An 8,795-nucleotide genomic window follows, 5' to 3' on the forward strand; every position below is an offset into this window, starting at 1 on the left:
TTGATGCCGAGTAAGAAAGGGGAGAGCGAGGGAGACGAGAAAACGACGAGATTTTTACATTTCTCGCGCGACATTATATGAGCTTTATTGAGCCGATCGCACACAACTTGCGTACAAAGTTATCTGATTTTGCTCAAGACTGCAATTCAATTGCGTCAATGTATATCGAAACGCTTTGTTGTAAACATTTGAAGAAACAAAAGAAGTTTTGTCGTTTTATAATTTTTTTTATCTTTTCAAAATACGCAACTTGTGTGAATTTGAAGTAAAATAATATTCATGTATATATAGTTTTTATTTAAAAACAGAAAGATGAAAGGCAAATGCGAGCCAATATACAAAGATGTCGGTGTATGTGAATTATTATTTTTATTCAAATAATATTATATTGCAATTTATTCTGTGCTTCTTCTCTTTTTTTATTTAGTTCACTGATCTAAACACTGAAACGTATAATATTACTTGAATAAAAAAATTAATAATTTACATACATCGATATTTACATATTTCTATATATTGACGCATTTAGCTTTCACCTTACTGGTTTTTATTTTTTATGATTTTTTATTTATTTGTTAGTTTTTATTACATACATTTTAGTAGTTAGATTTGATCTCATAATCACGTTGAAGAAGGACGTAGAAATGTCACTTCTCACTGTCAGTGAGTGTCAGAAAATCATCTTGAGTTTCGGACAGGTAATGTAATTTCAAGTGCATGTAAATTTGCCAAAACATCATTTCTAGTTAAATTTTATCATTGAAAAGACGGTTTAAACTTCTTGAAACTTTGGAGCTTTGAAACCTTACTAACACATTTTACGTAATATTTGCGTAGTAAGCGTGTAAATAGCGAAATTTGATGAGAAACTCGGCCGTTTATTTTATCATTACACGTGTACTAAAGTGCACATAGATTTTGTTATTTGCCACGTCAAAGCTGGTGCAGCGTAAAAACTCATTTCAACGGCCGCCAACAAGCGGACACTGCAGCGAAAAATGAATTTTCCTAGCCACGTTCCACTAATGAACACAAGGGTCCACCGCATGATCGTGTTGTACATAACAGGCATTATCAAGCACGTAGCAAGCGCCGGCGCTTATATTTTACTGATACACCTATAAAACGGGTTTGTATAGCCGTTATTAACACAGACCAGATAAAACCGTAAACCTCCGGGCAAAGACAGTAAACTCATTAAGAGTGAGACTAACTTTTTACTATACGCATGCAAATTGAAAAAAAAAAAAAAAACAATGTAAACTATTATAAGATTATATTTTAATTCAATTATTTATTTGCAATCACGTTCAAATTGTGTTTAGACCGAGATCTTCAGAATAGTAAAGACATTTCTCCGTATTACGTTATGCTTTTTTTACATATATTCGAAAAAAAACATCATTATGAAAAAAACGTTTAAATTAACATTCAGTTAATGTGTTTTTAACCATTTTTAAATCATTCAATTTTGTTACGTATTAGAACGTGGCCGAAAACTGTGTTTTTTTTTAATTTACATATTGTATTGTTTTACTATTTTACTGCGTATGTATCAACTATTTTTCAGATTGCAGTTGGAGGGTTTTACATTTCCATTGTCACACACAATTAATAATCCGCGTTTGCTGAGAGGCTTTGCTGGCCGCAGCTTGTCGCGCAATTTGCCGGTATTACGGAGGCGATGCGCGTGCGATAAGAATTTGCATTATTACGAGAATACGGTCTGCGCGGCAACTGCCAACCAAAGTAAGGTGTAATCCAGCATGGCAGGTGCTGCGCGACCGTATTTTGGAGACACGCCGAGTGTTCAAACTTCTTGGAGAAGAGGACCATTAATCGCCACTTTCGGCGAATAAAGGTAGCCATTATGATTTTATGTAGGTCCGCGGGCTTGATGCATCGCTAGTAAATCGATTAAGATGCTCGATCAAGGTTTGATGATACGGTTAAGTCGAGCTCCGAACGGCTCGTATGTCGAAAATCATCGTTCGGAGAATTACATTGATGACAACTGTGTACATCGATCAAACGATCGCGCTCATAAAAAAATCACGATGCAATCTACCGATTATCATTTTTTAGCGTTACACGTAGCATCTGCTTTGAAAAATTTAATTAATATAATAAGTAGATAATTAATATAATAGAATTTAATTTTGTTAAGTTTTGTGTGTGTGTGTGTGTGTGTAGAGAGAGAGAGAGAGAGAGAGCGTGAAAATGTTGTTTTTAAAAATAAAAATACACTTTTTCTTTAATTTATTGCAATATTAAGATTTTTATATTATTATTATATTTTTTGTCTCTCTATCTCTCTCTCTCTTTCTCTCTCTGTTTTGCAAATAATTGCAAAATACTATAATTATAAACAACTTGTATGTTTCTTTGTAGTCAACAAGCATGGTAATTCAAATGAATGAATGCTTTTTCACTTGCACGTCTATCATATTCTTGTTGTGAAGCAACTTTTTTCAATAACAGCAGTACGTCGATAATTCCACCTCGTGGAATAAAAGAAAGCAATGCGCATGGCATACCTGTTTATATTCGGTACGAGCATTTTCGCATCAGTTGCAATGCCGATGTATCAATGTTAATGCAGCTTGAAAAAAAGAACGTTTGTTCTTATCTGAATTAAAATCACGACGATTATTAGCTCTGAAATGCACGTTTGAATGTATAATGTGTGTACATCCTTCGTATCACACATATTGACGTGTTTTAAATTAAAATTTTTTATCACTATTCTCCTCTTTTGCTCTTCTTCTCTCTTTCGTTCTCTTTTTTTTTATCTTCTTTCTGAACAAATATCATTACTACTCTTATATATATTTGGTAAAAGTTACAAATTAATAAATATAAATTAATATATGTGATATATATATTTATATATTTATATGTATATATGTATATATATAAGAGCAAAAATTTTATTATGATTATGTAACACGAATCTAATAAAAGTAATTGTAATAAAAATAAATTTATAAGTACGATATTGTTTTCTGTTCGAAATATACAGTCTTGCGAACAACATTCGTAAAAACATTTTTAATAAACTCTAATATAACTGAAACTGTTCGCCGAATATAGTAGATTAACGCTGAAAAATTCTGACAGCATAGCTTTTCCAAAAGCTGTTATTTTTAGTCAGAAAGTGGTATTATCCGTATGAGGGATTTTATTCAATCGATAAACTCAATTGAAAGAGACCGACCTGAAAAAAAATCCCAAGATGTTGAGCAAACTCGAATTCGGGATCACGTTCGCAGCTCTTAGGTCGCGAGATCATTATGTATACTTGTGGTCGACATATTTTATAAAACCATCTAAACACTAAATATAACTTATTTATTAAGAGAAATAAACAAGTTACGTTTTATACACGTATACATTATTTATCTAAAAATATGATTATTATTAACTTTACTGCATGATATTTGAGAAAATCCATCATGAAATGACAATTTATATCCGCGTATGTCATCAATTTCTATGTTTATGCGCGTGTTTAAATGACCCATCGGTTAATTAGCAAATGAAAAGTGACAGCACCGGAAATGTTTGAAAGTTCCATTTCACATATCACGGTGCACCGGCTTATAGCATCAGCTTGATATTGAACCTCTCGTACCTGCGTCACATGCAGAGATCAACTTATCGAATATTTCATTAAGCCGCGATATTAGTCGACATCGTTAATATTTGCGATCAAATATTCACTTCTGCTGTGGTAATCATGACGATCTCGTTAACGGTTATAATATCCAGAATATTGTAGCAAAGGAAAATTCATCTCTGTTCCTTAAATAAATCAATGTAACTTCTCTTTGCAAGACAATCTTGAAGAAGCTCGATGACACTTAAGTTTATTTTCTCTCATTATCCGCAAAGTTGTACTTAAATTCGCCAACTGAAAAAATGTCAAAATGTAAATACACTCGAATTTGAAGGTTTAATTCTTAAATGCATTACGCGTTGTAGATCCACGGCAAATAGCACTTGTGCGAGTCTTTCTTTCTTGTCATTAAAATTGTAAACGCGCTATCCGATAGCGTATCCGACAAATCATGAAGCCGCTCGTTCAAATATTGATTGTTAATAAATCTTCGCGCATTTAAATTAAAAATGCTTGTGTCGATTAAAAATTAATTTAAACGATATCTATGTCGTTTGCCAAAGCGAATTACGCATTTAAGGGTTACTGCGCGAACTAACGACGAGCGATTGCGGGCAGTTCCGTTCGCGCGACAATTAGTATCCGAGCAGAATTCGGGAGAGTGCTTGTCACTTGACTGTTGTCGCGCTGGGACGCGAATGGGAACAGGAACGGATTCTGGCATTGTCACTCCGCCATTGTGCAGAAGTTAGTCGCTCTGCTGTTACATAATAGTTGAACGACTATGTTATTCGATTGCATAATTCTAGTTGGCAGGCCATGTAACTCGCGTATATGTATGTATATGTATCCTGTTGATATCAATTGATTGCCAACGGGCATCAGATTGGTTTCCGCATCGTTCCTGACTTGTATCAACACTGGTACGGTTTTCACGAGATTTGTGCTTACGTTTTATCAAAAGTGGTTGTATGCGGAGGTGATCAAAGTGTAACAACCTTATCTACTTAAAATATTTAGTTTTTTAAAGAAAATATTTTTCATGCAATTTTGTTATGTATTATATATATATAGAGAAAGAGAGACAGAAAAATAGGAGAAATAAAGTTAGACTGGAGAGCAACATTTTATTAATTATAAGTTACACGATGTATCTCATTTGATTGTGCCATAAAACTCCATACTGCCATAATATATACTTCGGGAGAAGATATATAAAGTAATCACACTTAAAAGTTCAGAATTTTTACATAAGTTTCTAAAAAGACTTTCTCTCAGAAAACGCGACACGACCACGGCATGAGATATTCTGTCATTACAATTTTATATGAGAAATTTTCTTATATCAACTATCGTCGTATTTCAGAAGTGCAAAGTATTCCCGTATATTTTTCACAAGTAGAAGAATCAGTTCCAGATATGATTTATATTTCATATCGTGAAGCTCGGAGTCGATATATTAGCTCGGACGCTTCTCTCTGGTTTTCGTAGAATTTTTGAGAGTTCAGCGAACTCGATCGAATGTGTAACTTATATGTGGATATCCGATCGCACTTTTTCATTATCTTCGTATCAAATTTTTTTTCTGCATAAAATATTAAGTTTTTGTTTTCCCGTACATTACTTCAGTTTTATAAAGGTGTATAAAAAATTGCGAGTGTGCTCGTATATTTCGCAAAAAAAAAAAAAAAAAAATAATGAAAAGAATAAAAAAAGAATTAAAAAGAGTGATTGCAAGTGGAAATTACCCTCTTCATTACTTTCACGAGAGTTAGAGGGATGCACTTTTTCATTTCATCTGACATACAATTAACGGCTTAAGCGATAATAGCATTATATTATAGTTATAATTACGTAATTATCTTTCAAGAAATAACTGCATGGCGAAATACCGTGTTGCCAAGTATGGTGCTATAATTTATGACGCAAAGAACGGAGATTAATGAGTCTGGCATTCTAATGTATATTAATCCGTCCCCCAATACAATGAATGTAGATACATGTTCGGTACATTGCCGGAATTCAACGAAATACCAAAGAATTGTAAGTGGGAACATTGCCAGTTTCTTATATATACAATATATACATATATACATATATGTAAGTACACGACCGAGGAATAACGAACAGATGAATAAACCTAAAAAACGACATTGTAACAGGACAATTTTATTTGAAGACAAATTGTCTGACCCACTTTTCTCTTTTTTCACGTGTGCGCATATTCGCAGGTAAGTTTGTCTTTATTATTTAACATTTTGACGGAGCAACAATTAAATTATCTGATCAAAAATGATTGAAAAGTACGTTGAAAGAAATAAGATACAGATGAGCAAATAAGAGAAGCGACGTTGTAATTAACTTAAAGGAATATATTTCCAATTCTAAAGAGGAACGTTTCTCTCGTTCTCCCGAACGAGTTACGTAATCCGCCAAATTTCAAAGTTGCCAAGAATGATATCCGAGCTCTTCCCGTGAAAACGAGCAAGAGATTAATGTCCCGAGTTCGAAATCCCGCGGAACTTTTACGTTACACCGCGTACGCCACGGGGAGGAAAACACGAGTAGCCCGGCTCTTAAATCAGGAGCGACAGTGCGACCTGAAATCCTCGTTATCCTCGGTCACGACAAGAAACGTCTCGCGTCCTGCTCCGATTCTGCGATAGGATTCTTGTGTCCGGATTTAGCGGCACCAAAGATGCACTGTCGGCCACTATAATACGGTGACAAGAAGCGCGACGGAAGCCATGGGAAGGATAGGAAGGACACGGAGAGGAGCATATTACCGATGCAGAGGATGTCGCCGGAATGCGCGCGCATCCTCCGAGCTCATTTCCATAACGGGTTAGGTACATATTACCGTACGTATGTACGTATCTATATATATATATATATATATATATATATATATATGTATATGCGCGCTCGAGTTGCGAATAGATGCATCACTCGGCGAATGCATCTTGCGAGGGTTACCTAGTATTCGACGCGGTTTGGCCTCGCCAGTCTCGACAGAAGCTTCTCGAAATCTAATGATACGTTGCGCATTAATCTCAGGAATCACCGATCATTGTGAGGCAGCTCGGCGAAATATGACGACGACGCCCCATGTGAGAGCAACACGTCGCATGTTTCGCGTGATCGATACAAAAAAAAAAAAAAAAAAAACGATTGATGCACGCGTTGTTTCGCGAATAAACGAAATTTCGACGATGACGTCTGATGTAATATGAAACGTTTATTTTTTCACGTGAAAATTGGTTTTCCGAAGCCAAATTATCAAATTTAATTTTTTTCTCCTAGAATTTAATTGCACAAGATTGAGCACGCGATTTGATAATTAAACTTGATACACAAAATTATATTTATTATTTGAGAAATATGAACTACAACTTTTTGGCGGAAAAACGATATTATTTATTGTGTAACTGTTATATAAAATAAATATGAGGAAAATGTTTTATCAGATATTTTTAACTCAGATATATTGTGAATTATTGCGTAACGTACACAGCGTGGCGTGATGTTAAAAACAGTCAGATAGAAGTTTCGATAGGATCGCGCCAAATCGGCAAAATGAACGTATCTCACAATGGCTAAATTGCCGAATTGTCAGTTTGTCAAGTGGATAAATCGCTCAGTTAGATAATATCATCGAACGGACAAATTGGCAAACATGTTGCGCTGGCAATAACGGATTCACCGAAATGTCCAGGGAAAATCGTCGGTGAGGCTGAGAAAAAAATCAGCAAGGCTCGGCAATGAAACGCGGGCGAAAAACCGGGCAAAAAATATGCAGCGCCTACACAAGTTGAGTGTGTAAAACACGGTGGCGCATAACGTCGAACTTTGCTCGTACTAATAAAATGTAAAACCGTCCCGCCGGCGGGAGCGTTTCGCGCTCGGCGGAACCGCGACAAAGTGTGCTTATCAAACCTCACCTCTTTAATAAAACGACCGTGTTGCATAATTCACGCACTAATTTATGCGGCAACTAGCGGCACCGCGTTGTAGTATCGCCAGAGGAAGCCTCGGTGTTCCGCACCGGCGAGCATCGCTCTGTCCAATCGCCCGGCGGAATCGCGCGAGCCCGGAGTACTTTCCGATTCGCCGATTATTTGGACGGGTCTGGGTCAAAGGTTTCGTTTGTTTGCTTGCCCGTTTAGCCCGCCGAAGCTTTCGTAATCGCGTGTTTGCCGAGAGAGCCCGGCGGACATGTAACCCCGAACACCTCTTGATTGGCAAACATGCATATTTTATCCGCGACGGCGCTTACGCGCTCAGATAACGCGCGCGCGTCGCCCGTATCAATTACTCGCCACCTCTCTCCCACTTCCTCACTCTTTCTCTCTTTTCCCTCCCTCTTCCCACCGCTAGCGTCCCTTTCCGAAATTCAACGCGGCCTTCTCTCTCTCTAATGGGGACGAGGTTTTAATTGAAATGTAATCCCAATTAAAACGAATCCGCAATCCTCGACGCATGAGTGCGTGTAATCACGTTAGCGAAATGAAATGTCCACTCGAGCACGAGTACGCGGCCGTTGCGGGGGAGAGTGAGCAGTTTTGCGAACGGTAATCGGACCGCCATCCTCTTTGCATAGAGGTGTGTGTGTGAGTAAGTACTATTTTTTCGCCAATGCGGAGAATATTATTATCACGTTTATGGCGCCCGACTGCTTCGGGCTTCATAATGAAGTAACCGAGATTTCACATTACACATCGCCAGCTACGCTGCCGCGTATTGTAACAAAATTAATATAAAAATAAAAAGAGATATCACACAAAAGACCATTATACTGCGAAACTATTAGTAAATCAAAAATATCTGTTAACCGAAGTGTTTTCTTCTTTTTTTCCACAAGCGCGCGATGGGTGCTAAATAATGGAGGCAACTGTAAAAATCGCGAGAAAATAAAAAAATCCCAAAATACAACTGGATTAACGAAAGCAACAAGATATCATACGTAAACAATAACTTTAGTATAGAAGATTAATCGAAAATATTTATTAAGGGAAAGAAAAATTAATCAATATCAAACATGTGTGTGCGAATTGTTCGTAGTTTAATATTTATATCTTAATTTAGTTATAATTGAAACTAAAGATTTTTTGTGGAGTAATAATCTCAAATCACACGTGGGATATTTACTTTCTCAATATATTTATTTTCAGTTTTT

At 36.3% G+C, this 8,795-nt stretch overlaps 1 long non-coding RNA gene across 1 annotated transcript; it reads right to left on the minus strand.

The window, feature by feature from the left end:
* Positions 1 to 3,440: 3,440 nt before the first annotated feature.
* LOC109862941 lies at positions 3,441 to 4,333 on the minus strand. The gene is made up of 3 exons (XR_002251259.1): positions 4,219 to 4,333; positions 3,724 to 3,913; positions 3,441 to 3,634 (listed from the first exon to the last, which is right to left on the minus strand). It is a non-coding gene; the product is annotated as an uncharacterized LOC109862941 (long non-coding RNA).
* Between the last annotated feature and the right edge of the window lie 4,462 nt (positions 4,334 to 8,795).

This window comes from Pseudomyrmex gracilis, unplaced genomic scaffold (genome assembly GCF_002006095.1).
Source record: "Pseudomyrmex gracilis isolate BER0280 unplaced genomic scaffold, ASM200609v1 scaffold_10, whole genome shotgun sequence".
Classification (NCBI taxonomy): Eukaryota; Metazoa; Arthropoda; class Insecta; order Hymenoptera; family Formicidae; genus Pseudomyrmex; species Pseudomyrmex gracilis.